Raw genomic sequence first — 26,158 nt, 5'->3', positions numbered from 1 at the left:
GGTGTGCTGCAGCAGAAATCGCTGGCTTTTTGCCATATTGCAGCAGGTTCATTGAACTAAACCTTACTACGACGAGGATGGGATTCGAACCCACGCGTGCAGAGCACAATGGATTAGCAGTCCATCGCCTTAACCACTCGGCCACCTCGTCCTGTTTTCACGAGTTTTCCAGTAAACGTACGAGTCGGGTCAAGATTCAGAGTGTTTATGTAGGCCCCTCGAAAGGAATGGCACGGAGGAGAGTTGGAGAAAACAACTTAGAAGAACTGCAAGAGCATTGTTGTATAGGGGAATTAGCTCAAATGGTAGAGTGCTCGCTTAGCATGCGAGAGGTAGCGGGATCGATGCCCGCATTCTCCAAAAAAACTTTAGTATTTCAGTTCAGGAAATAGAAGGTAAAAACTGTAAGATTTAAGATATTTGCTGGATGATCAGACTCATACTGTTCAACTTTTCCAGCCAATCTGGTTTGGAATGTTAGCGAGACCACAACGTCTAACAACGATTTCCTCATCGTAGAAGCCAACAATATGGTAATTGGGAACGTGGCATTATGGCATTATGGAAGGACAGGTACCCCACAACAGACTTGTCGAAACAAGGAGAGCATTCCGCCTGGTTTTTCGGTGGCCTCAACTGTCTTTTGTTCAGTTTACCCTGGTGTGCTGCAGCAGAAATCGCTGGCTTTTTGCCATATTGCAGCAGGTTCATTGAACTAAACCTTACTACGACGAGGATGGGATTCGAACCCACGCGTGCAGAGCACAATGGATTAGCAGTCCATCGCCTTAACCACTCGGCCACCTCGTCCTGTTTTCACGAGTTTTCCAGTAAACGTACGAGTCGGGTCAAGATTCAGAGTGTTTATGTAGGCCCTCGAAAGGAATGGCACGGAGGAGAGTTGGAGAAAACAACTTAGAAGAACTGCAAGAGCATTGTTGTATAGGGGAATTAGCTCAAATGGTAGAGTGCTCGCTTAGCATGCGAGAGGTAGCGGGATCGATGCCCGCATTCTCCAAACAAACTTTAGTATTTCAGTTCAGGAAATAGAAGGTAAAAACTGTAAGATTTAAGATATTTGCTGGATGATCAGACTCATACTGTTCAACTTTTCCAGCCAATCTGGTTTGGAATGTTAGCGAGACCACAACGTCTAACAACGATTTCCTCACGTAGAAGCCAACAATATGGTAATTGGGAACGTGGCATTATGGAAGGACAGGTACCCCACAACAGACTTGTCGAAACAAGGAGAGCATTCCGCCTGGTTTTTCGGTGGCCTCAACTGTCTTTTGTTCAGTTTACCCTGGTGTGCTGCAGCAGAAATCGCTGGCTTTTTGCCATATTGCAGCAGGTTCATTGAACTAAACCTTGCTACGACGAGGATGGGATTCGAACCCACGCGTGCAGAGCACAATGGATTAGCAGTCCATCGCCTTAACCACTCGGCCACCTTGTCCTGTTTTCACGAGTTTTCCAGTAAACGTACAAGTCGGGTCAAGATTCAGAGTGTTTATGTAGGCCCTCGAAAGGAATGGCATGGAGGAGAGTTGGAGAAAACAACTTAGAAGAACTGCAAGAGCATTGTTGTATAGGGGAATTAGCTCAAATGGTAGAGTGCTCGCTTAGCATGCGAGAGGTAGCGGGATCGATGCCCGCATTCTCCAAAAAAACTTTAGTATTTCAGTTCAGGAAATAGAAGGTAAAAACTGTAAGATTTAAGATATTTGCTGGATGATCAGACTCATACTGTTCAACTTTTCCAGCCAATCTGGTTTGGAATGTTAGCGAGACCACAACGTCTAACAACGATTTCCTCTCGTAGAAGCCAACAATATGGTAATTGGGAACGTGGCATTATGGCATTATGGAAGGACAGGTACCCCACAACAGACTTGTCGAAACAAGGAGAGCATTCCGCCTGGTTTTTCGGTGGACTCAACTGTCTTTTGTTCAGTTTACCCTGGTGTGCTGCAACAGAAAACGCTGGCTTTTTGCCATATTGCAGCAGGTTCATTGAACTAAACCTTACTACGACGAGGATGGGATTCGAACCCACGCGTGCAGAGCACAATGGATTAGCAGTCCATCGCCTTAACCACTCGGCCACCTCGTCCTGTTTTCACGAGTTTTCCAGTAAACGTACGACTCGGGTCAAGATTCAGAGTGTTTATGTAGGCCCTCGAAAGGAATGGCACAGAGGAGAGTTGGAGAAAACAACTTAGAAGAACTGCAAGAGCATTGTTGTATAGGGGAATTAGCTCAAATGGTAGAGTGCTCGCTTAGCATGCGAGAGGTAGCGGGATCGATGCCCGCATTCTCCAAAAAAACTTTAGTATTTCAGTTCAGGAAATAGAAGGTAAAAACTGTAAGATTTAAGATATTTGCTGGATGATCAGACTCATACTGTTCAACTTTTCCAGCCAATCTGGTTTGGAATGTTAGCGAGACCACAACGTCTAACAACGATTTCCTCTCGTAGAAGCCAACAATATGGTAATTGGGAACGTGGCATTATGGCATTATGGAAGGACAGGTACCCCACAACAGACTTGTCGAAACAAGGAGAGCATTCCGCCTGGTTTTTCGGTGGCCTCAACTGTCTTTTGTTCAGTTTACCCTGGTGTGCTGCAGCAGAAATCGCTGGCTTTTTGCCATATTGCAGCAGGTTCATTGAACTAAACCTTACTACGACGAGGATGGGATTCGAACACACGCGTGCAGAGCACAATGGATTAGCAGTCCATCGCCTTAACCACTCGGCCACCGCATCCTGTTTTCAAGAGTTTTCCAGTAAACGTACGAGTCGGGTCAAGATTCAGAGTGTTTATGTAGGCCCTCGAAAGGAATGGCACGGAGGAGAGTTTGAGAAAACAACTTAGAAGAACTGCAAGAGCATTGTTGTATAGGGGAATTAGCTCAAATGGTAGAGCGCTCGCTTAGCATGCGAGAGGTAGCGGGATCGATGCCCGCATTCTCCAAAAAAACTTTAGTATTTCAGTTCAGGAAATAGAAGGTAAAAACTGTAAGATTTAAGATATTTGCTGGATGATCAGACTCATACTGTTCAACTTTTCCAGCCAATCTGGTTTGGAATGTTAGCGAGACCACAACGTCTAACAACGATTTCCTCACGTAGAAGCCAACAATATGGTAATTGGGAACGTGGCATTATGGCATTATGGAAGGACAGGTACCCCACAACAGACTTGTCGAAACAAGGAGAGCATTCCGCCTGGTTTTTCGGTGGCCTCAACTGTCTTTTGTTCAGTTTACCCTGGTGTGCTGCAGCAGAAATCGCTGGCTTTTTGCCATATTGCAGCAGGTTCATTGAACTAAACCTTACTACGACGAGGATGGGATTCGAACCCACGCGTGCAGAGCACAATGGATTAGCAGTCCATCGCCTTAACCACTCGGCCACCTCGTCCTGTTTTCACGAGTTTTCCAGTAAACGTACGAGTCGGGTCAAGATTCAGAGTGTTTATGTAGGCCCTCGAAAGGAATGGCACGGAGGAGAGTTGGAGAAAACAACTTAGAAGAACTGCAAGAGCATTGTTGTATAGGGGAATTAGCTCAAATGGTAGAGTGCTCGCTTAGCATGCGAGAGGTAGCGGGATCGATGCCCGCATTCTCCAAACAAACTTTAGTATTTCAGTTCAGGAAATAGAAGGTAAAAACTGTAAGATTTAAGATATTTGCTGGATGATCAGACTCATACTGTTCAACTTTTCCAGCCAATCTGGTTTGGAATGTTAGCGAGACCACAACGTCTAACAACGATTTCCTCACGTACAAGCCAACAATATGGTAATTGAGAACGTGGCATTATGGCATTATGGAAGGACAGGTACCCCACAACAGACTTGTCGAAACAAGGAGAGCATTCCGCCTGGTTTTTCGGTGGCCTCAACTGTCTTTTGTTCAGTTTACCCTGGTGTGCTGCAACAGAAAACGCTGGCTTTTTGCCATATTGCAGCAGGTTCATTGAACTAAACCTTACTACGACGAGGATGGGATTCGAACCCACGCGTGCAGAGCACAATGGATTAGCAGTCCATCGCCTTAACCACTCGGCCACCTCGTCCTGTTTTCACGAGTTTTCCAGTAAACGTACGAGTCGGGTCAAGATTCAGAGTGTTTATGTAGGCCCTCGAAAGGAATGGCACGGAGGAGAGTTGGAGAAAACAACTTAGAAGAACTGCAAGAGCATTGTTGTATAGGGGAATTAGCTCAAATGGTAGAGTGCTCGCTTAGCATGCGAGAGGTAGCGGGATCGATGCCCGCATTCTCCAAACAAACTTTAGTATTTCAGTTCAGGAAATAGAAGGTAAAAACTGTAAGATTTAAGATATTTGCTGGATGATCAGACTCATACTGTTCAACTTTTCCAGCCAATCTGGTTTGGAATGTTAGCGAGACCACAACGTCTAACAACGATTTCCTCACGTAGAAGCCAACAATATGGTAATTGGGAACGTGGCATTATGGCATTATGGAAGGACAGGTACCCCACAACAGACTTGTCGAAACAAGGAGAGCATTCCGCCTGGTTTTTCGGTGGCCTCAACTGTCTTTTGTTCAGTTTACCCTGGTGTGCTGCAACAGAAATCGCTGGCTTTTTGCCATATTGCAGCAGGTTCATTGAACTAAACCTTACTACGACGAGGATGGGATTCGAACCCACGCGTGCAGAGCACAATGGATTAGCAGTCCATCGCCTTAACCACTCGGCCACCTCGTCCTGTTTTCACGAGTTTTCCAGTAAACGTACGAGTCGGGTCAAGATTCAGAGTGTTTATGTAGGCCCTCGAAAGGAATGGCACGGAGGAGAGTTGGAGAAAACAACTTAGAAGAACTGCAAGAGCATTGTTGTATAGGGGAATTAGCTCAAATGGTAGAGTGCTCGCTTAGCATGCGAGAGGTAGCGGGATCGATGCCCGCATTCTCCAAAAAAACTTTAGTATTTCAGTTCAGGAAATAGAAGGTAAAAACTGTAAGATTTAAGATATTTGCTGGATGATCAGACTCATACTGTTCAACTTTTCCAGCCAATCTGGTTTGGAATGTTAGCGAGACCACAACGTCTAACAACGATTTCCTCACGTAGAAGCCAACAATATGGTAATTGGGAACGTGGCATTATGGCATTATGGAAGGACAGGTACCCCACAACAGACTTGTCGAAACAAGGAGAGCATTCCGCCTGGTTTTTCGGTGGCCTCAACTGTCTTTTGTTCAGTTTACCCTGGTGTGCTGCAACAGAAAACGCTGGCTTTTTGCCATATTGCAGCAGGTTCATTGAACTAAACCTTACTACGACGAGGATGGGATTCGAACCCACGCGTGCAGAGCACAATGGATTAGCAGTCCATCGCCTTAACCACTCGGCCACCTCGTCCTGTTTTCACGAGTTTTCCAGTAAACGTACGAGTCGGGTCAAGATTCAGAGTGTTTATGTAGGCCCTCGAAAGGAATGGCACGGAGGAGAGTTGGAGAAAACAACTTAGAAGAACTGCAAGAGCATTGTTGTATAGGGGAATTAGCTCAAATGGTAGAGTGCTCGCTTAGCATGCGAGAGGTAGCGGGATCGATGCCCGCATTCTCCAAAAAAACTTTAGTATTTCAGTTCAGGAAATAGAAGGTAAAAACTGTAAGATTTAAGATATTTGCTGGATGATCAGACTCATACTGTTCAACTTTTCCAGCCAATCTGGTTTGGAATGTTAGCGAGACCACAACGTCTAACAACGATTTCCTCTCGTAGAAGCCAACAATATGGTAATTGGGAACGTGGCATTATGGCATTATGGAAGGACAGGTACCCCACAACAGACTTGTCGAAACAAGGAGAGCATTCCGCCTGGTTTTTCGGTGGACTCAACTGTCTTTTGTTCAGTTTACCCTGGTGTGCTGCAGCAGAAATCGCTGGCTTTTTGCCATATTGCAGCAGGTTCATTGAACTAAACCTTACTACGACGAGGATGGGATTCGAACCCACGCGTGCAGAGCACAATGGATTAGCAGTCCATCGCCTTAACCACTCGGCCACCTCGTCCTGTTTTCACGAGTTTTCCAGTAAACGTACGAGTCGGGTCAAGATTCAGAGTGTTTATGTAGGCCCTCGAAAGGAATGGCACGGAGGAGAGTTGGAGAAAACAACTTAGAAGAACTGCAAGAGCATTGTTGTATAGGGGAATTAGCTCAAATGGTAGAGTGCTCGCTTAGCATGCGAGAGGTAGCGGGATCGATGCCCGCATTCTCCAAAAAAACTTTAGTATTTCAGTTCAGGAAATAGAAGGTAAAAACTGTAAGATTTAAGATATTTGCTGGATGATCAGACTCATACTGTTCAACTTTTCCAGCCAATCTGGTTTGGAATGTTAGCGAGACCACAACGTCTAACAACGATTTCCTCTCGTAGAAGCCAACAATATGGTAATTGGGAACGTGGCATTATGGCATTATGGAAGGACAGGTACCCCACAACAGACTTGTCGAAACAAGGAGAGCATTCCGCCTGGTTTTTCGGTGGCCTCAACTGTCTTTTGTTCAGTTTACCCTGGTGTGCTGCAGCAGAAATCGCTGGCTTTTTGCCATATTGCAGCAGGTTCATTGAACTAAACCTTACTACGACGAGGATGGGATTCGAACACACGCGTGCAGAGCACAATGGATTAGCAGTCCATCGCCTTAACCACTCCGCCACCTCTTCCTGTTTTCACAAGTTTTCCAGTAAACGTACGAGTCGGGTCAAGATTCAGAGTGTTTATGTAGGCCCTCGAAAGGAATGGCACGGAGGAGAGTTGGAGAAAACAACTTAGAAGAACTGCAAGAGCATTGTTGTATAGGGGAATTAGCTCAAATGGTAGAGCGCTCGCTTAGCATGCGAGAGGTAGCGGGATCGATGCCCGCATTCTCCAAAAAAACTTTAGTATTTCAGTTCAGGAAATAGAAGGTAAAAACTGTAAGATTTAAGATATTTGCTGGATGATCAGACTCATACTGTTCAACTTTTCCAGCCAATCTGGTTTGGAATGTTAGCGAGACCACAACGTCTAACAACGATTTCCTCTCGTAGAAGCCAACAATATGGTAATTGGGAACGTGGCATTATGGCATTATGGAAGGACAGGTACCCCACAACAGACTTGTCGAAACAAGGAGAGCATTCCGCCTGGTTTTTCGGTGGCCTCAACTGTCTTTTGTTCAGTTTACCCTGGTGTGCTGCAGCAGAAATCGCTGGCTTTTTGCCATATTGCAGCAGGTTCATTGAACTAAACCTTACTACGATGAGGATGGGATTCGAACCCACGCGTGCAGAGCACAATGGATTAGCAGTCCATCGCCTTAACCACTCGGCCACCTCGTCCTGTTTTCACGAGTTTTCCAGTAAACGTACGAGTCGGGTCAAGATTCAGAGTGTTTATGTAGGCCCTCGAAAGGAATGGCACGGAGGAGAGTTGGAGAAAACAACTTAGAAGAACTGCAAGAGCATTGTTGTATAGGGGAATTAGCTCAAATGGTAGAGTGCTCGCTTAGCATGCGAGAGGTAGCGGGATCGATGCCCGCATTCTCCAAACAAACTTTAGTATTTCAGTTCAGGAAATAGAAGGTAAAAACTGTAAGATTTAAGATATTTGCTGGATGATCAGACTCATACTGTTCAACTTTTCCAGCCAATCTGGTTTGGAATGTTAGCGAGACCACAACGTCTAACAACGATTTCCTCACGTACAAGCCAACAATATGGTAATTGAGAACGTGGCATTATGGCATTATGGAAGGACAGGTACCCCACAACAGACTTGTCGAAACAAGGAGAGCATTCCGCCTGGTTTTTCGGTGGCCTCAACTGTCTTTTGTTCAGTTTACCCTGGTGTGCTGCAGCAGAAATCGCTGGCTTTTTGCCATATTGCAGCAGGTTCATTGAACTAAACCTTACTACGACGAGGATGGGATAAGAACCCACGCGTGCAGAGCACAATGGATTAGCAGTCCATCGCCTTAACCACTCGGCCGCCTCGTCCTGTTTTCACAAGTTTTCCAGTAAACGTACGAGTCGGGTCAAGATTCAGAGTGTTTATGTAGGCCCTCGAAAGGAATGGCACGGAGGAGAGTTGGAGAAAACAACTTAGAAGAACTGCAAGAGCATTGTTGTATAGGGGAATTAGCTCAAATGGTAGAGTGCTCGCTTAGCATGCGAGAGGTAGGGGGATCGATGCCCGCATTCTCCAAACAAACTTTAGTATTGCAGTTCAGGAAATAGAAGGTAAAAACTGTAAGATTTAAGATATTTGCTGGATGATCAGACTCATACTGTTCAACTTTTCCAGCCAATCTGGTTTGGAATGTTAGCGAGACCACAACGTCTAACAACGATTTCCTCACGTACAAGCCAACAATATGGTAATTGGGAACGTGGCATTATGGCATTATGGAAGGACAGGTACCCCACAACAGACTTGTCGAAACAAGGAGAGCATTCCGCCTGGTTTTTCGGTGGCCTCAACTGTCTTTTGTTCAGTTTACCCTGGTGTGCTGCAGCAGAAATCGCTGGCTTTTTGCCATATTGCAGCAGGTTCATTGAACTAAACCTTACTATGACGAGGATGGGATTCGAACCCACGCGTGCAGAGCACAATGGATTAGCAGTCCATCGCCTTAACCACTCGGCCACCTCGTCCTGTTTTCACGAGTTTTCCAGTAAACGTACGAGTCGGGTCAAGATTCAGAGTGTTTATGTAGGCCCTCGAAAGGAATGGCACGGAGGAGAGTTGGAGAAAATAACTTAGAAGAACTCCAAGAGCATTGTTGTATAGGGGAATTAGCTCAAATGGTAGAGGGCTCGCTTAGCATGCGAGAGGTAGCGGGATCGATGCCCGCATTCTCCAAAAAAACTTTAGTATTTCAGTTCAGGAAATAGAAGGTAAAAACTGTAAGATTTAAGATATTTGCTGGATGATCAGACTCATACTGTTCAACTTTTCCAGCCAATCTGGTTTGGAATGTTAGCGAGACCACAACGTCTAACAACGATTTCCTCACGTACAAGCCAACAATATGGTAATTGGGAACGTGGCATTATGGAAGGACAGGTACCCCACAACAGACTTGTCGAAACAAGGAGAGCATTCCGCCTGGTTTTTCGGTGGCCTCAACTGTCTTTTGTTCAGTTTACCCTGGTGTGCTGCAGCAGAAATCGCTGGCTTTTTGCCATATTGCAGCAGGTTCATTGAACTAAACCTTACTACGACGAGGATGGGATTCGAACCCACGCGTGCAGAGCACAATGGATTAGCAGTCCATCGCCTTAACCACTCGGCCACCTCGTCCTGTTTTCACGAGTTTTCCAGTAAACGTACGAGTCGGGTCAAGATTCAGAGTGTTTATGTAGGCCCTCGAAAGGAATGGCACGGAGGAGAGTTGGAGAAAACAACTTAGAAGAACTGCAAGAGCATTGTTGTATAGGGGAATTAGCTCAAATGGTAGAGCGCTCGCTTAGCATGCGAGAGGTAGCGGGATCGATGCCCGCATTCTCCAAACAAACTTTAGTATTTCAGTTCAGGAAATAGAAGGTAAAAACTGTAAGATTTAAGATATTTGCTGGATGATCAGACTCATACTGTTCAACTTTTCCAGCCAATCTGGTTTGGAATGTTAGCGAGACCACAACGTCTAACAACGATTTCCTCACGTACAAGCCAACAATATGGTAATTGAGAACGTGGCATTATGGCATTATGGAAGGACAGGTACCCCACAACAGACTTGTCGAAACAAGGAGAGCATTCCGCCTGGTTTTTCGGTGGCCTCAACTGTCTTTTGTTCAGTTTACCCTGGTGTGCTGCAGCAGAAATCGCTGGCTTTTTGCCATATTGCAGCAGGTTCATTGAACTAAACCTTACTACGACGAGGATGGGATTCGAACCCACGCGTGCAGAGCACAATGGATTAGCAGTCCATCGCCTTAACCACTCGGCCACCTCGTCCTGTTTTCACGAGTTTTCCAGTAAACGTACGAGTCGGGTCAAGATTCAGAGTGTTTATGTAGGCCCTCGAAAGGAATGGCACGGAGGAGAGTTTGAGAAAACAACTTAGAAGAACTGCAAGAGCATTGTTGTATAGGGGAATTAGCTCAAATGGTAGAGCGCTCGCTTAGCATGCGAGAGGTAGCGGGATCGATGCCCGCATTCTCCAAACAAACTTTAGTATTTCAGTTCAGGAAATAGAAGGTAAAAACTGTAAGATTTAAGATATTTGCTGGATGATCAGACTCATACTGTTCAACTTTTCCAGCCAATCTGGTTTGGAATGTTAGCGAGACCACAACGTCTAACAACGATTTCCTCACGTACAAGCCAACAATATGGTAATTGAGAACGTGGCATTATGGCATTATGGAAGGACAGGTACCCCACAACAGACTTGTCGAAACAAGGAGAGCATTCCGCCTGGTTTTTCGGTGGCCTCAACTGTCTTTTGTTCAGTTTACCCTGGTGTGCTGCAGCAGAAATCGCTGGCTTTTTGCCATATTGCAGCAGGTTCATTGAACTAAACCTTACTACGACGAGGATGGGATTCGAACCCACGCGTGCAGAGCACAATGGATTAGCAGTCCATCGCCTTAACCACTCGGCCACCTCGTCCTGTTTTCACGAGTTTTCCAGTAAACGTACGAGTCGGGTCAAGATTCAGAGTGTTTATGTAGGCCCTCGAAAGGAATGGCACGGAGGAGAGTTGGAGAAAACAACTTAGAAGAACTGCAAGAGCATTGTTGTATAGGGGAATTAGCTCAAATGGTAGAGTGCTCGCTTAGCATGCGAGAGGTAGCGGGATCGATGCCCGCATTCTCCAAACAAACTTTAGTATTTCAGTTCAGGAAATAGAAGGTAAAAACTGTAAGATTTAAGATATTTGCTGGATGATCAGACTCATACTGTTCAACTTTTCCAGCCAATCTGGTTTGGAATGTTAGCGAGACCACAACGTCTAACAACGATTTCCTCACTTACAAGCCAACAATATGGTAATTGGGAACGTGGCATTATGGAAGGACAGGTACCCCACAACAGACTTGTCGAAACAAGGAGAGCATTCCGCCTGGTTTTTCGGTGGCCTCAACTGTCTTTTGTTCAGTTTACCCTGGTGTGCTGCAGCAGAAAACGCTGGCTTTTTGCCATATTGCAGCAGGTTCATTGAACTAAACCTTACTACGACGAGGATGGGATTCGAACCCACGCGTGCAGAGCACAATGGATTAGCAGTCCATCGCCTTAACCACTCGGCCACCTCGTCCTGTTTTCACGAGTTTTCCAGTAAACGTACGAGTCGGGTCAAGATTCAGAGTGTTTATGTAGGCCCTCGAAAGGAATGGCACGGAGGAGAGTTGGAGAAAACAACTTAGAAGAACTGCAAGAGCATTGTTGTATAGGGGAATTAGCTCAAATGGTAGAGTGCTCGCTTAGCATGCGAGAGGTAGCGGGATCGATGCCCGCATTCTCCAAACAAACTTTAGTATTTCAGTTCAGGAAATAGAAGGTAAAAACTGTAAGATTTAAGATATTTGCTGGATGATCAGACTCATACTGTTCAACTTTTCCAGCCAATCTGGTTTGGAATGTTAGCGAGACCACAACGTCTAACAACGATTTCCTCACTTACAAGCCAACAATATGGTAATTGGGAACGTGTCATTATGGAAGGAAAGGTACCCCACAACAGACTTGTCAAAACAAGGAGAGCATTCCGCCTGGTTTTTCGGTGGCCTCAGCTGTGTTTTGCATTGAATACATTAAATGCTTTGACAATAAATATATACAAATATTTCATTGGTGGAAGCCGTGGCCCTGTAAAAAGCAAGTCCAATTATCTGCCTCGGCCCATGGCAGATAATTGGATGGCCTACCTGCCTGTCAGCCTTCCATCTCGTGCACAAACTTATCTCGTGCCCTCATTGGTCATGTGCGCGTTCGTGTGTGTTGGAGGAGGGGCTCTGTAAGGAAGTATGAAGGAAGGGGCAGATTTTGTTTCTCTATTCTTACCTACCCGACCTTTAAGTGTGTGTTTCTTTTGAGGTTGTCTCAGTGTTACAGAGGGAGAGGAAAATGGCGAAAGAATGGACTTTTTGACTTTTAAAATAGTTAAGGTAAAACAATTTCACATCCAGAAAGCTCCATTTAAATCATTATACCATTTTCAACCTATAGATAAATACATCTATACAATAAATCATCTTAATAGGGTTCAACAGAGCATCACTGTTATTTTTTTTTTATTGGACCTTTTCACCCATGCATGAGAGGATATAGCTCACAAGAAACAGTCAGGACAAGATTCAAATTGATTACAAAGACTATAAGATTACTTTGGATAAATAAATATATCCATGTAGGGAAATGGTGTATCTGCAGCAGCAACAGATATATCAATGAATAGAAGAGAAGTAAGAGCAAAGTAATACATGTTCAATCTCAGTTGATAATTAACTTAAAAACAAACCCTAGCTCTTAAGGGTTCTGTGGAAAGAAAAATAATCATTTATATACTTTTAAAATTCCACAGTTTTATTTACAATGTTCATCTTGTTGAATTGTGTTTGTTGTTCTCGCGTCCAGGAGAGAAGATAAAATAAAGAGTCTAATGGAGTCTCTGAAAAGGTTCAATTTGGTACTTTAATTAAGTAGCGTGGTAATGAAACAAACAGAGGAGTAGTGGGACAACAGCTGTGGTCCCGAGGCTGCAGCGATGGGGTGAAGAAGAGGCTGAGATCCCGCTGTCGCCCGTCTGTATCTATTTCTTGGCTCCTCCTTTCAAATGGCAGCTGACGTAGGGGTCCGCCCTTCTCTCTCTCCAATGTCCGATATCGCGCATAACAGAGGATTTAGACGTTGTGTGGTCATTGTATAACTACACACGCCTTTTCTCCTCATACACTCTTTCATGACTTTGTATTTAACCTCTTAAGCCCTGAGCCTGTTTTTCAGGTCTCAGGCTCGAAAATGACATTCCCAGAACAAATGACCATATCTTCCCTTCTAAAAGGGTTACATTAATAATCTTTGTTCTCAAAGTAATGATAAACCTGTGAGTTGGATGTAGAAAAGTCAGGATCAATATAGATGTTTTTTATTTTAAAGAAAATTCAGATTGAACATAGTAAAAAACTGTAAATTATAGTGTCCGTCCAAAGATTATTTTTTACTTATAGTGAAAACTACCCTTGGATGATGGGTTAGTAGACTAAAAGCTTTAGGAATCCAAAGTAAAACATATAATAAGCACCCTGTATCAAGATTGATGCAAAACAAGTGAAATTTGACCTTTTTAGAGAAATTTAGCAAAAACAAAACACTTCTGGGGTTATTTGGGTGGATTTTCCATATCTCTGGCCCCCCTTGGTCGATTTTGATGAATGAAATGTCTTTATAACCACTAGACCCAATGGAATCGAGGGGAAGTTCTACACACACCAACACATTAACAAATAAGGAATGAGAGTGACGCGTGGCCAAAACCGGAAGCTGCATACACTCTGTTGGCTACCATTAGCAGCTAACTTTTCTGCTCCGATTTTTACATAAAAATGGAATTATGGATTATAAATATTTTTTTGAAAGCCACAGATACATTATTAACCTATGGATCAACCGAGTCAGCCACGTTCTTTCTCGTTTTAATGCCATTGAACACGTCTTTTGATCAGATTGACAGCTACGGTGAGACGATCTCCCGTAAAAGCTCCGTAAAGGTACGTGTTGTGATGTCTGTGTTTGCTTCCCCTGTCGCGAGTTCGGATCGCTCAGTGATGATACTATACCTATATAATCTGTGGAGTCTCAGCTTTAATCGGATATATTGTATGTGCAGCTACGATAAGTAATAAGGGTATCTTTATCTTGAGTTCTGTGCTAAAGTGCGTTAGCATTTTTTCGCTTAGTGCTAATTCAGAGGCTTGGTATTACCCTTGTGTTTTGTTTTGGTAAAAATGGTTAATATCTTCAGTTAGCTGAGATTCTTCCCGTTAATCTGGTGCTACACATTAAAAGTTTCATAAATGTTAAGAAGCCCTGAGACTCAGTCTCGAAAAAAAACGGTGGGGGGGGTCCACTGGGGAAACCGTCGTCCTTAAGAGGTTAATGCATTTTAACGGCTGTAATCGTTGTTAACGTAAAACCGGAAGTGACGTCACTGTTGATAAACGAAGACTCCTTCCAGTAAAGCTTTTCAAAATAAACTTTAGCAACCCACGTCAGCCACAAGCCAATGCTAACCGGAAATGTTTTCAGAATAAAACAGTTTTAAGCTTACTGTATGTTTAAACTAAATTACGTTAATTTCTTACAATCCTCACAAAAGGAAGATTTACACACATCCTTATCCGGAACCCTTTTACAGCCTTCAGCCAAATTACCTCACTGGACATAGTTGCCCAAGTCACCGGCATGAATACCTCAACCTCCATCCCGGACCCCATGCCCTCAACCCTTGTCAAGGCCTGCATCCCCCAAGTCACTCCTCTGATCACCACAGTCATTAACTCCTCTCTGTCCACTGGCCTCGTCCCCCCTGCTCTGAAACTCGCTGCTGTCACTCCCGTACTCAAAAAACCTGGACTCAACCCTGTCTCCCTCAATAATTACCGGCCCATCTCTAACCTCCAATTCCTGTCAAAAATCCCGGAGCGAACTGTTGCCTCCCAACTCAAAACCCACCTGGACTGCAATAACATTCATGAACCTTTTCAATCTGGTTTCCGTACTCACCACAGCACAGAATATGCCCTACTCAAGGTCACCAACGACATTATCCTCTCTGCTGAATCTGGTTCCCTCTCAATTCTCATTCTTCTTGACCTAACCGCCACATTTGAGACGATCAACCGTTCCATCCTCATCACCTGCACAGCCCTCTCCTGGTTTAAATACTATCGCTCTGACAGACATCAATTCATCTCCATCAACAACTCCAAATCCCAACGTATTTTTCATATAGAGTGTAACAGGTTAATGTGTCATACCCACTTAATGGGAAGAAACTCAGCTATCAGACAATATTAACAATTTTTAGCTAAACGAAACACAAGGGTCATACCAAGCGTCTAAATTAGCACTAAGCGAAAAAATTCTAACGCACTTAGCACATAACTCACGGTAGCGATATTTTATACTTCATGCTATCTGCACAAACTAGATATCATATGAAAGCTGAGATTCCACAGATTCCATTGGTTTAAGCACATCACTGTGCGACCAAAACTCACGGCAGCGAAAGCCAGGAAAGACAACACACAACTTCACTTTACGGGGCCAAAACGGCAAATACGTCTTACCTTTGCTGTTTTCTGATCAAAAGTTGTGTTCAAGGGCATTAAAACACATATAATCACTGCTGAAGTTTAATCCAATGTCTCTGTATCACTTTGAAATGATTACTGATAATTCATCATGCCATTTATGGCAATAGTATTTTTCATATAGAGTGTAACGGAGCATCCGGTTTTGGGCAAGCTACGTGCGCATCACTCTCACTCCTCAATTGTAATGTTTAGGTGGATTTAGGAACTTCCCCTCGATTCTATTGGCTCTAACGGTTACAAAGAGGTGTCAATCACCCAAATCGACCAATGGGTTCCAGAGATACGGCAAATACACCCAAATGTACCCAGAGGTGAGTTATTGTGTCTAGTCTTTCACTTGTTCTGCATCAATCTTGATACAGGGTACTTATCAGTGTTGTAGTCAAGTCACCAATTCACGAGTCCAAGTCACTCTCGAGTCACCACTCTTCGAGTCCGAGTCCAAGTCCGAGTCACCAAGGGAGAGTCGTAGTCGAGTCCGAGTCCAAGTCCGAGTCACCCAAGGAGTGTCCGAGTCGAGTCCGAGTCCGAGTCATCATTACCTGTGTTCGAGTCCGAGTCCAAGTCCGAGTCACCCAAGGAGTGTCCGAGTCGAGTCCGAGTCCGAGTCATCATTACCTGTGTTCGAGTCCGAGTCCAAGTCCGAGTCACCTAAGAAGAGTCCAAGTCAAGTCCGAGTCACAAGTCTTCATGTATTAATCTTCGTGGATATATGTGTTGAAATGTAGCTGCTCCTCTACATTGCTTTTATCCTGTCATGTTATACTAATCTGTCTATTGAACTGCTGTAAAGCGAGTTTGGCTACAATTCTTGTAATAGGTGCTATTGTGGTGCCGAGAGACGGGAGTCGGAGGCGGGGTATCGAATGAACAAGCTAGACCTTTATTTTGCATCTGAACTTCATGTCAACAACAACATGCACCAGGAGAAGAATACCGGCGGAAACACTAAGTCCGCCTCACTCAAATGTCCGTGCGGAACAATACCTCAACCCCTAGATCTGTGGGTGGATAATGTCAATCACCACACTATACAAATATAAAGCTTATTACTAATATTAATATTATTATTATTATTATATATAAATAAACTATGTTTAAAATGAGTTACCTTTTAGAGAAGTGATTATATTTGTATGCCAATATTTTCCTATGGTAAAGTTTTCGTTTTGCACTTTTATTTTGAAAGTAATAAGATCGGGACTCTTATTTTGAAGGAACTTTTACCGGTTAAATCGGTTTACTGATAAAGATTTAGCCCCAGAAAGCACATGGCTACTTAGCATGCAAAATGACGTCATTCTGCATGTTAAGTAGCCGTGTGCTTTCGTGTTATCGGCTGAATCTTTATGTATTGATTAGATCACGTTACTCTGATGATAGTGTTCAAGACAGCCTATATGTCTGAACTCGATGTTTAGAGTAATGTGTTAGGAGCCTTCTCTTCAATATTGTTTCCACATAGAGCATTTTGCGCTGCTCTTTTCCAATGTGGAAGCAGAATGTGTGAAAGCATACAGCACGATGCGGGGTGTGTCTCTAGACATCTTTAGACTGGAATAGCGGGGCCCAGTACGTGAACTCGCCTCGCAGCCGGTGAACACGCCAGGATAGAGGACATCAGACTCCATAGAAAACTTGCTCGAGTCCGAGTCCGAGTCCAAGTCGGAGCGTCAATGTACAAGTCAAGTCCGAGTCATCGTGGGGGGAAAAATTCACGAGTCCGAGTCCGAGTCCAAGTCAGCGTACGCGATAATTCACGAGTCCGAGTCCGAGTCCAAGTCATCGTGTGCGAGAATTCACGAGTCCAAGTCCGAGTCGCGTCAATCAGTGCGCGAGTCCGAGTCGAGTCACGAGTCCCGAAAATCGGCACTCGAGTCCGACTCGAGTCCGAGTCCAGGACTCGAGTACTCCATCTCTGGTACTTATTATATGTTATAGTTTGGATTCCTAAAGGCTTTGGCTTTTGGCTACTATCCCATCATTCAAGGGTGGTTTTCACTATAAGTAATGGGGTTTATTTAGACGGAAACTATAATTTAAATTGTTTTACTATGTTCAATCTGAATTTACTTTAAAATAAAAAACATCTATATTGATTCTGACACTTCTACAGCCAACTCACAGGTGTATCATTGCTTTGAGAAAGATATTTTTAATTTACCCCTTTTAGAAGTGAAGATATAGTCATTTGTTCTGGGAATGTCATTTTCGAGCCTGAGGCCTGAAAAACAGGCTCCGGGCTTAACAGGTTAAAGAGAGTACCTATTAGTGTGTTGACAAAACCACAGAGTATCAGCAAACATGGAAAACACGTTGGTTTCCTGGCTTGTTTTTTCCTGTTTTTTTTAACTGGTCCACTAGCACTTTTGTGACATGCTGGTCCCACAATTTTAAGGAAAATGTATTTAATGAAGTTCAAACCCCAATTCCAATTAAGTTGGGATGTTGTGTAAAACGTAAACAAAAACAGAATACAATGATTTGTGACCTTGTGTTTTTTTGCAAATATTCCCTCATTTAGAATGTGATGCCTGCATCAATTCCAAAATAGCTGGAACAGGGGCATGTTTACCACTGTATTACATCACCTTTCCTTTTAACAACACTCAATAAGCGTTTGGGAACTCAGGACACTAATTGTTGAAGCTTTGTAAGTGGAATTCTATCCCATTCTTGCTTGATGTAAGTCTTCACTTGCTCAGCGGTCCAGGGTCTCTGTTGTCGTATTTTGTGCTCCATAATATTTTCAATGGGAGACAGGGCTGGACTGCAGGCAGGCACTAAATCACCCTTCTACCATCACAGATGCTGGCTTTTGAACTTTGCACTGATAACAATCTGGATGGTCCTTTTCCTCTTTAGCCCAGAGGACACCACGTCCATGATTTCCCAAAAACTATTTGAAATGTGGACTCATCAGACCCAGTGGCGAGCCGTCAGGGCCCTCTAGGCCCTCTCTGAGGGCCTAAAATATTCTGCAAAATCATATTTAACCTCTTAAGCACGGCGGTCCCCCCATTGGACCCCTCCCACCGTTTTTTTTTCGAGATAATGTCTCAGGGCTTCTTAACATTTATGAAACTATTAATGTGTAGCACCAGATTAACGGGAAGAATCTCAGCTAACTGAAGATATGAACCATTTTTACCAAAACATAACACAAGTCTCATAAGAAGCGTCTAAATGACCCCTGAGCGAAACAATTCTAACGCACTGCGGCACACAATTCAAGATAAAAATACCCTTATTACTTATCGTAGCTGCACATACAATATAGCCGATTAAAGCTGAGACTCCACTGATTATTTAGGTATAGTATCATCACTGAGCGATCCGAACTTGTGACAGGGGAAGCAAACACAGACATCACAACACGTACCTTTACGGAGCTTTTACGGCAGATCGTCTCACCGTAGCTGTCAATTAGGTCAAAAGACGTGTTCAATGGCATTAAAACGAAGAAAAGAAAATGCTACAACTGTTGATCCATAGGTTGATAATGTACCTGTGCCTTTGAAGAAATTATTTATAATCCATAATTCCATTTTTTATGTAAAAATCGGAGCGGAAAAGTTAGCTGCTAATGGTAGCCACCAGCTATGCAGCTTCCGGTTTTGGTAACGCGTCACTCTCACTCCTTATTTGTTAACGTGTTGGTGTGTATATAACTTTCCCTCGATTCCATTGGCTCTAGCGGTTATAAAGAGATTTCATTCATCAAAATCGAGCAAGGGGGGCCAGAGATAGGTCAAATCCACCCAAATGACCCCAGAAGTGGGGGTTTTTGGCTAAATCTCTCTAAAAAGGTCAAATTTCACTTGTTTTGCATCAATCTTGATACAGGGTACTTATTATATGTTGTACTTTGGATTCCTAAAGCTTTTAGTATACTAACCCATCATCCAAGGGTAGTTTTCACTATAAGTAAAGAATAACCCTTTTAGAAGGGAAGATATGGTCATTTGTTCTGGGAATGTCATTTTCGAGCCTGAGACCTGAAAAACAGGCTCAGGGCTTAAGAGGTTAAAAACATTAAAAAAAAAAAAAATGTTTTTAATATATTTATTTTGTTATATTTTGCATTAGTTTTACCAAAATAACTTGATTTAATTGTATTTAAAATAACATTTCCAAAGAAATAAATCCTTCGAATCTGCCTATTCAGTTTCTGTTTGAATGTGAAGGGTTAAATGAAAGAAGCTCGTCTCTGCGAGTTACTGTGAAGAGAGGAGCTGATTGGTGGTCCTGCTGTAAATTCACAGAGGGCCCGCTATAGTAACTGAACGAGAGAGTAATGTAAAATGACAGTACAATTGACCAATCATATCTTCCCTCTAAATGGGTGGGTTTTATTATCGCTGACTTTATGACAAGTTCCGCCCGCTGTGAAGCTTTTTTTGTTTCCATAGCAACAACAACTTCCTGTCAACAGCGTAAACTCGCCTTCAAAATAAAAGCATGCCAAATTACACTTAAGACATACAACTGCAACGAAAGTAACAAACACAATGCAATATCCTTTAAAATAGAGCCCAACTCACAAGATAGGGGCTCTATTCTCCGCTCCTCACACCATCGCTGGAATCCCAGCCACTTCGGCCTGTAACAGGCTGTGGTGGATCCAGCTCTAGCTGCCTGGATAGACTGAATAACGCTGTCAGACAATCCACCCTGTCTCAGCCTGTCCCTCTCAGGAGCCAAGACTGGAGAGGACGGCCCAGAGTGGGTAACGCCCCGATTGCACCTGCCTCTTGAGACATCGCCCCCCAGAACTGGGGGATCGCCCAGGGCTGGCCCACCTTCATCTGTGTCATTTCTGAGTACCACGGAGCCCCGACGCGATCCGGTGCCACCAGAATGACTGCCAGACGTTCTCGCCTCACTCTCCCCAGGAGAGGGAGAATGAGACGCAGCAGTGGAAAGGCGTATAGCAGCTTCCTTGGTGAACAGATCCACTTCCGCTCTCCCAAACTGGGCCCAGATCTGCTTCACCACCTCCGGGTGAAGTGTCCATTCGCCTGGCAGGGGGCCGCCCCTCGACATGAGGTCGGCCCCCCTGTTCTCCAGTCCCGGGATATGGAGGGCTCTCAGAGATAACACCACCTCTGATGCCCATAACCACAGCCTCTCCGCTGTGGCCAACAAGGCGGCGGAGCGGACTCCGCCCTGCCTGTTGATATAAGCCACTGTGGTGCTGTTGTCGCTCCTGACCATTACATGTCTCCCTTGAATTAGGGGCATGAAATGCTGGAGGACTAACACTACCGCCCGTAGCTCTAGGAGGTTGCTGTGTCGTGTTTCTGCTCACCTATAGCCCTCTTCAGGCAGGTCCCTCCCCATCCTGTTCTGGATGCGTCCGTGAACACTGTGATGTAGGAGATTACCCGTCCCAGTGGAGACCCCCTCCGGAGGCGCCCGGGAGACCCCCAGAACCAGAGGTTGCACTCCACTGAGGGGGGGATGGTCACCAGCCGCCGTTTGTGCCTCTTGGGATCCAAACGCAGGCTGGAGAACCACCTCTGCAGGCGGCGCATATGCAGCAACCCCAGCGGGACCACAACGTGAGCAGCCGCCATGAGACCCAAAGTCTGTATGACAGTTAAAGCTGTCACTGTCGCCCCCTGTCGCAGCCTGTGAACCGCCCTGAGAAGGGACGCACTTCTGCTCTCTGACAGGGTGGCGCGTAGCGTGCCTGCATCGAGCACCACTCCCAAATACAACGCCTGTTGGTGAGGTATGGGGGTGCTCTTTTTCCAATTGATTGCAAAGCCTAACTTGGTTAGGTGTGTGATGAATTGTGCTGTGCAAAGCATTGCCTGTTCCCTGGACCCGGCCATGACTATGAGGTCGTCTAGGTAAAAGAAAACTCTCATGCCGCGGGCGCACAGCGGTTGAAGCGCAGTGGCCACACATTTGCTGAATGTGCATGGGGATAGGGAGTAGCCGAACGGGAGTCTGTTGTACTCGTAGGCTATTCCCTGAAAGGCAAAATGCAGATACTTCCTGTGCTCTGGCACAATTTCCACATGAAAGTATGCGTCTTTCAGGTCGATGGTGGTGAACCAATCGCCCGGTTGCACCAGCTTCATTAACTGTTTTATGGTTAACATGCGAAATTTCCTGCGGCAAATGTGATGACTCAGGCTGTGCAAATCTAGAATAGGTCTGAATTCCCCTGTCTTCTTGAGAACCAGGAAGTACATGGAATAAAAACCCTTTTCTCTGTGCTGAGGGTGCACAACAGACACTGCCTGTTTCTGCACCAGAGCCTGAATCTCTGCTGAGAGGAAACCCATCTCCTCCTGAGATGACAGATTTACCTCTTGCATGCCTCTGAATGGAGGTGGGATGCTGCAAAACTGGAGTGAATAACCCCGTTTCAGCGTCCTGTCCATCCACTTCGTTAACACACAGCTGAGGCTCCATTCCCCATAACATTGTGTTAATGGACAAGCCCTCAGCTGTGGGGCCGCAGCTATAAAGCTGTGATACTCTCTGGCGACCCGTTCCGCCGCAAAACCCCCCGTGAAGGGAAGATTTGCCCATGGAGGGTCGACACAGAAAGGGCAGATTATTTATTGCGGTCCTTGAACGCACCGTCGCACGCTCTTGTGTGAGCGCGTGCTCCACCATAACGTTGTTCTCATTACCATGGTAACCAGCATTAACCAGAGTTTTTATTGACGTAGTGTGTTCAACTGATGTCCCTGAACGCACCACCATGCGCTCCTGAGAGAATGCAGGCTCCGCCATAATGCAGCTCTTACCACTACGGTAAACTGTATTAATTGGAGGTTTCATTCTAGGCGTAGTGTGTTCCCTAACAGAAATACGCCGACAAAAAAGCCCCTGTACCCGCATAGTGCTTTGATAGCACTTCCTGCGGTTTATCTCTCTCATCTGCGCATGCCCCCTAGCTATCTCCCTTACAGGAGCAACAGCTGGGGTAGCGAGTGGGGAATATGTACAGTCAACAATGTGTGTGAGTGCAGGATTGTGAAAACAAACGGCATTCAGACTTGGATACAGATCAACCTTTTTATTTATGGAAACAACAGGGATCTGGGCATCATACAGGGAGGAGGTGGGATTCACCCTGGCGTCCCGGGTGGAGAGACCCGCTGAGACGCTTCCTCCCCCCGCCAGTGGTGGAGCGCCCCTCCAGGCGGTCTGCTGCTGAGTCTGCCGAGGTCGGGCAGCCCGTCCCCGTGAGTGCCGGTACGCCGGTCCCGCGGGGTGGGCCGAAGAAGTGGGGGCGCTACAGATACAGGACTTGTGTACTGGCGCCTCTCCCTCCGTCTCGCCGTCCACGGAGGAGCGCGCTGCGATGTCTGAGGAGAAGCTAGCGGTAGCATACGGCTAAGCTGCACCCTCTCCTCCTCCAGACGGCTAAAACGTTGAGTGACCGAGGCCATCGACCCAAAGAGCCCTTCCGTGGAAACGGGGGCTCCAAGGAGATCTACTCGGTCCTTTCTCGACAGCGCGGTGAGTCCCAGCCACACATGACATGACGCCACTGTGGCTAAGGACATCACCCGCCCGGCTGCGGCGGCCACTCCATGGATCAGATTGTTCATCTGACCTATGCAGCGGTCTGGATAATCATTCCCGTCCTGAGACGGGAGAGCGGGGGCGTCTGCTTGAGGAGAAATCAAGGAGACGCCCAACACACCTAGATTATTGGCCGCAGCCGCCATCTGTGCACCGAGCCTGAACATTTTGTCTAAATATTCCAAGGCCTCCCGGTCCCGCGGCAGCGGGGGGCAGAGGTTTCTTCCCCTCCGCCCAACCAGCTGATCGCGGCAACAGATGGGCCGCCAGGCTCTCATCGAGGGGGGCCACGCCAGAACACACCGTGTCTGATCGGCCCTGCACCCTGACAATGCCCGACATAGATGCTATGGCGGCCTTCGTCTTCAATGGACGCCGCCATGTCGCCTCCACACACTGCCAGATGTCTGGCAACGGGGGCGAGACGAAGGCCGGCTGCGCCGGTAGCACCGGGCCGTAAAACCCCTGCCTAAGGCGGCTTATATGCCTCGGTGGCAGCGGTGGGGGGAGCGGTAAGCCTACACGCTCCGCTGCCTGGGTCATCACCACTGGGAAGTCCAGTCGCGCAGACCTGAGTGCTGGGCCCTCCTGGCCGTCGGAATCGGGGGTGTCGGACAAGGAGATGTCGTCATCTTCCTCCACGAAGCCGACCACCTCGAGGTCCACATCCTCTTCCTCTCCGTGCACTTGCGGGCCGAGCTTCCTCAAGAAGCGCTCCGCACGATGCCGGCGGTTCAGCATCGGGATCGAACGGCAGGCAATGCAGGCCGGTGTCTGGCCCACTCCCTGCTCGGCATGATCCTCGCAATCAGGCCAGGGCACGACGGGCAATTACGATGCTCCAGGAGTGGCTCCATTTAAAAAAATATTCGCTTTCTTCCTTTCTCTCAATAGTACGTCTCGGACTCAGTGCTAGGCTATCACCTCCGCTCGCTGAAGAGTAAAGGATGGTGGTCAGGAGGCGAGGCCTCCTTTCATACGGAAGTGAGATGCGCACGCATTCAGGTAGGCCCGCCCCGGGGCCGGCTACGTCTATAGAAATCTCAGTATGTGAATGCTTGCATGATAAGGTAGTACCCATAGAGTCCAGTAGAGGGCGGAGCCTGTGAGAGATATAACCAGAGCCCAGTCTGCTGTGTTGGAGCCAATAGAAGCACAAGTGTTACATAGTGATGTCACTATTAACAGAAGTAAACAAAGGAGTCAAATTTAGAGGTTTTCAGGTGTGTGGAGGTTACTTTAGGATGTTAGCCTTTGCAGACCATTTACATGAACAAAAAAAGTATAAAAATCAATACAGGAAAAGGAAAACTACAGGGATGCAAACTTGTCACCTTTCGGCGTAATTCGCCGTTTTGAATCCAAAATAGGTCGTTTGTGTGATTCATGTAGATCTGCAATAAAAATATTTTTGGGGTATGGGGGGGGTCTGGGACCCGGAGTAATCTGCGGCCGCGAGCTGTGTGCAATCATGACACGCATGGTGTTCTTTTTTTATATAATGAAGCGCGAGCTGTGTGCTCGAGTCTTCCTGCCTGTCGGCTCTGCTCATCGATGTATAATAAGGCTCTGCTGCTCCGGGATGAGGGTCTAGCTTCAGCAGCTACATTACCTACTGGTGCGTTCGTTAATATTAACTGTGCGGTCCGGAGTCACTGTGGCACAGACTGGACCGCTGGTGAACAGCTGTTAGAACGGGCCTGTCGAAGCAGCAGAGCGTGATGTGCACTGAAAAGTGTTTCTGTCGCAATATTATAATCGTTGAGCTAGCTAACTAGCATACATTGTCACTATCTGCTAACGTTAGCTTTAGCCTTCGTTTTCAAATAGCTTTTTTCATAGGCTATAAACGGAGGTGGTAGAAGAAAAAATAGAAGCACTCAGATCTTGTACTAGAGTAAAAGTAGAAGTACTCAGATCTTGTACTTGAGTAAAAGTAGAAGCACTCAGATCTTGTACTAGAGTAAAAGTAGAAGTACTCAGATCTTGTACTTGAGTAAAAGTAGAAGTACTCAGATCTTGTACTTGAGTAAAAGTAGAAGTACTCAGATCTTGTACTTGAGTAAAAGTAGAAGTACTCAGGTCTTGTACTTGAGTAAAAGTAGAAGTACCAGAGTGTAGGAATACTCTGTTACAGTAAAAGTCCTGCATTCAAAATGTTCCTCAAAAGTAGTCATTGTGCAGATTGGTCCATTTCAGAATAATATATATGATATGTTTTATAATGATTGATCATGAAAGTGTTCTCAAAGCTGGTAAAGGTGCAGCTAGTTTGAATGACTTTGTATACTGCAGGGTAGCTTGTGGATTTACTCCAGGTGGAACTAAAGTCTGATTTAACAAAAAAGTACCACCAAGTATCTCAAAATTGTACCCAAGTATAGTACTTGAGTTTATGAACTTAGTTACTTTACACCACTGGCTATAAAGATAGAAAGACAGCCTTGCACAGAGGCATGAAAATACATTTTCAAAATGCTCAACAGTGCTGCCAAAATTATAAACTGACTGCTACACAATTAAAACAAATGCTTTTATACATTTCTATTAGATGTGACTCTTTGGCGTTTCTGTTATTAACTGCTTTAGTTGTTCTGACTGCTAACATCCTGTTAGTCCTCATTTTAAAGCCGATATTCCGTGGGGTCGGGGGGCTCGGATCCTTGTCACCTTTTTCATACCTGATGAGTTTGCATCCCTGAAACTAAAAACCGCATAAAAGGGCCCCTTTAATGTCTACGTTTCTCGAATCCCAAATCCTTGAATTGTAATCAAACATGAAAGAGAGAATAACAATGATTTAGTTTGTAACTAATTTCGATAACTGCTAAACAGTAAATATTATGTAAACATGATTCCTCACACTAAGGTGTATGCTGTCACTGTTACAGGTACCATTGTGTGAATAAAAACACAGCTTTTTTAAATTTATTATTTTTCAAAAATAAAAGCATTTGCCCCTATGGCCTTTTACACAACAAAGCAACCAACTAAATGTGTTGTATAAGATAGGCATATCGGTTAGAAGTATTTGGTGAAGGGCACTTCAGCCTCACTAAAAGCCACAACAACACATTCTAGTCCCCACAGGTGCACAAACTCCAAGCTGCATTCCCACTCTAGTGCATCTGGAGTATTTGGTGATGCTTTCCAGTTGTGTGTGTGTTTGAGTACTTGCCAGCCTTTGTTTGCACGTAACGCCAGTGTTGGCAGTGTGTGTTTTTGTGTATTTACAGTATGTGTGTG

At 45.3% G+C, this 26,158-nt stretch overlaps 35 non-coding genes across 35 annotated transcripts; 17 read left to right on the top strand and 18 right to left on the bottom strand.

Moving 5' to 3' along the window:
* Nucleotides 1–69: 69 nt before the first annotated feature.
* trnas-gcu lies at nucleotides 70–151 on the bottom strand. The gene has a single exon. It is a non-coding gene; the product is annotated as a tRNA-Ser (tRNA).
* Nucleotides 152–287: 136 nt separating this feature from the next.
* Nucleotides 288–360, top strand: trnaa-agc. The gene has a single exon. It is a non-coding gene; the product is annotated as a tRNA-Ala (tRNA).
* A 368-nt stretch (nucleotides 361–728) lies between these two features.
* Nucleotides 729–810, bottom strand: trnas-gcu. Its single transcript has one exon. It is a non-coding gene; the product is annotated as a tRNA-Ser (tRNA).
* A 135-nt stretch (nucleotides 811–945) lies between these two features.
* Nucleotides 946–1,018, top strand: trnaa-agc. The gene has a single exon. It is a non-coding gene; the product is annotated as a tRNA-Ala (tRNA).
* Nucleotides 1,019–1,377: 359 nt separating this feature from the next.
* trnas-gcu lies at nucleotides 1,378–1,459 on the bottom strand. The gene has a single exon. It is a non-coding gene; the product is annotated as a tRNA-Ser (tRNA).
* A 135-nt stretch (nucleotides 1,460–1,594) lies between these two features.
* Nucleotides 1,595–1,667, top strand: trnaa-agc. The gene has a single exon. It is a non-coding gene; the product is annotated as a tRNA-Ala (tRNA).
* A 367-nt stretch (nucleotides 1,668–2,034) lies between these two features.
* trnas-gcu lies at nucleotides 2,035–2,116 on the bottom strand. Its single transcript has one exon. It is a non-coding gene; the product is annotated as a tRNA-Ser (tRNA).
* Nucleotides 2,117–2,251: 135 nt separating this feature from the next.
* On the top strand, nucleotides 2,252–2,324 carry trnaa-agc. The gene has a single exon. It is a non-coding gene; the product is annotated as a tRNA-Ala (tRNA).
* Nucleotides 2,325–2,691: 367 nt separating this feature from the next.
* Nucleotides 2,692–2,773, bottom strand: trnas-gcu. The gene has a single exon. It is a non-coding gene; the product is annotated as a tRNA-Ser (tRNA).
* A 135-nt stretch (nucleotides 2,774–2,908) lies between these two features.
* trnaa-agc lies at nucleotides 2,909–2,981 on the top strand. Its single transcript has one exon. It is a non-coding gene; the product is annotated as a tRNA-Ala (tRNA).
* A 367-nt stretch (nucleotides 2,982–3,348) lies between these two features.
* On the bottom strand, nucleotides 3,349–3,430 carry trnas-gcu. The gene has a single exon. It is a non-coding gene; the product is annotated as a tRNA-Ser (tRNA).
* A 135-nt stretch (nucleotides 3,431–3,565) lies between these two features.
* Nucleotides 3,566–3,638, top strand: trnaa-agc. The gene has a single exon. It is a non-coding gene; the product is annotated as a tRNA-Ala (tRNA).
* A 367-nt stretch (nucleotides 3,639–4,005) lies between these two features.
* On the bottom strand, nucleotides 4,006–4,087 carry trnas-gcu. Its single transcript has one exon. It is a non-coding gene; the product is annotated as a tRNA-Ser (tRNA).
* Nucleotides 4,088–4,222: 135 nt separating this feature from the next.
* Nucleotides 4,223–4,295, top strand: trnaa-agc. Its single transcript has one exon. It is a non-coding gene; the product is annotated as a tRNA-Ala (tRNA).
* Nucleotides 4,296–4,662: 367 nt separating this feature from the next.
* Nucleotides 4,663–4,744, bottom strand: trnas-gcu. Its single transcript has one exon. It is a non-coding gene; the product is annotated as a tRNA-Ser (tRNA).
* A 135-nt stretch (nucleotides 4,745–4,879) lies between these two features.
* trnaa-agc lies at nucleotides 4,880–4,952 on the top strand. The gene has a single exon. It is a non-coding gene; the product is annotated as a tRNA-Ala (tRNA).
* Nucleotides 4,953–5,319: 367 nt separating this feature from the next.
* On the bottom strand, nucleotides 5,320–5,401 carry trnas-gcu. Its single transcript has one exon. It is a non-coding gene; the product is annotated as a tRNA-Ser (tRNA).
* Nucleotides 5,402–5,536: 135 nt separating this feature from the next.
* trnaa-agc lies at nucleotides 5,537–5,609 on the top strand. Its single transcript has one exon. It is a non-coding gene; the product is annotated as a tRNA-Ala (tRNA).
* A 367-nt stretch (nucleotides 5,610–5,976) lies between these two features.
* Nucleotides 5,977–6,058, bottom strand: trnas-gcu. The gene has a single exon. It is a non-coding gene; the product is annotated as a tRNA-Ser (tRNA).
* A 135-nt stretch (nucleotides 6,059–6,193) lies between these two features.
* On the top strand, nucleotides 6,194–6,266 carry trnaa-agc. The gene has a single exon. It is a non-coding gene; the product is annotated as a tRNA-Ala (tRNA).
* A 367-nt stretch (nucleotides 6,267–6,633) lies between these two features.
* On the bottom strand, nucleotides 6,634–6,715 carry trnas-gcu. The gene has a single exon. It is a non-coding gene; the product is annotated as a tRNA-Ser (tRNA).
* Nucleotides 6,716–6,850: 135 nt separating this feature from the next.
* trnaa-agc lies at nucleotides 6,851–6,923 on the top strand. The gene has a single exon. It is a non-coding gene; the product is annotated as a tRNA-Ala (tRNA).
* A 367-nt stretch (nucleotides 6,924–7,290) lies between these two features.
* trnas-gcu lies at nucleotides 7,291–7,372 on the bottom strand. Its single transcript has one exon. It is a non-coding gene; the product is annotated as a tRNA-Ser (tRNA).
* Nucleotides 7,373–7,507: 135 nt separating this feature from the next.
* Nucleotides 7,508–7,580, top strand: trnaa-agc. Its single transcript has one exon. It is a non-coding gene; the product is annotated as a tRNA-Ala (tRNA).
* A 367-nt stretch (nucleotides 7,581–7,947) lies between these two features.
* trnas-gcu lies at nucleotides 7,948–8,029 on the bottom strand. Its single transcript has one exon. It is a non-coding gene; the product is annotated as a tRNA-Ser (tRNA).
* A 575-nt stretch (nucleotides 8,030–8,604) lies between these two features.
* On the bottom strand, nucleotides 8,605–8,686 carry trnas-gcu. Its single transcript has one exon. It is a non-coding gene; the product is annotated as a tRNA-Ser (tRNA).
* Nucleotides 8,687–8,821: 135 nt separating this feature from the next.
* Nucleotides 8,822–8,894, top strand: trnaa-agc. Its single transcript has one exon. It is a non-coding gene; the product is annotated as a tRNA-Ala (tRNA).
* A 359-nt stretch (nucleotides 8,895–9,253) lies between these two features.
* trnas-gcu lies at nucleotides 9,254–9,335 on the bottom strand. Its single transcript has one exon. It is a non-coding gene; the product is annotated as a tRNA-Ser (tRNA).
* A 135-nt stretch (nucleotides 9,336–9,470) lies between these two features.
* On the top strand, nucleotides 9,471–9,543 carry trnaa-agc. Its single transcript has one exon. It is a non-coding gene; the product is annotated as a tRNA-Ala (tRNA).
* Nucleotides 9,544–9,910: 367 nt separating this feature from the next.
* Nucleotides 9,911–9,992, bottom strand: trnas-gcu. The gene has a single exon. It is a non-coding gene; the product is annotated as a tRNA-Ser (tRNA).
* Nucleotides 9,993–10,127: 135 nt separating this feature from the next.
* Nucleotides 10,128–10,200, top strand: trnaa-agc. The gene has a single exon. It is a non-coding gene; the product is annotated as a tRNA-Ala (tRNA).
* Nucleotides 10,201–10,567: 367 nt separating this feature from the next.
* trnas-gcu lies at nucleotides 10,568–10,649 on the bottom strand. Its single transcript has one exon. It is a non-coding gene; the product is annotated as a tRNA-Ser (tRNA).
* A 135-nt stretch (nucleotides 10,650–10,784) lies between these two features.
* trnaa-agc lies at nucleotides 10,785–10,857 on the top strand. The gene has a single exon. It is a non-coding gene; the product is annotated as a tRNA-Ala (tRNA).
* Nucleotides 10,858–11,216: 359 nt separating this feature from the next.
* trnas-gcu lies at nucleotides 11,217–11,298 on the bottom strand. The gene has a single exon. It is a non-coding gene; the product is annotated as a tRNA-Ser (tRNA).
* A 135-nt stretch (nucleotides 11,299–11,433) lies between these two features.
* Nucleotides 11,434–11,506, top strand: trnaa-agc. Its single transcript has one exon. It is a non-coding gene; the product is annotated as a tRNA-Ala (tRNA).
* The last annotated feature ends 14,652 nt before the right edge of the window (nucleotides 11,507–26,158 follow it).

This window comes from Trematomus bernacchii, unplaced genomic scaffold (genome assembly GCF_902827165.1).
Source record: "Trematomus bernacchii unplaced genomic scaffold, fTreBer1.1, whole genome shotgun sequence".
Taxonomy (NCBI): domain Eukaryota; kingdom Metazoa; phylum Chordata; class Actinopteri; order Perciformes; family Nototheniidae; genus Trematomus; species Trematomus bernacchii.
The sequence above is the reverse complement of the archived record's forward strand: the minus strand, read 5'-3'. Positions and strand labels throughout refer to the sequence as shown.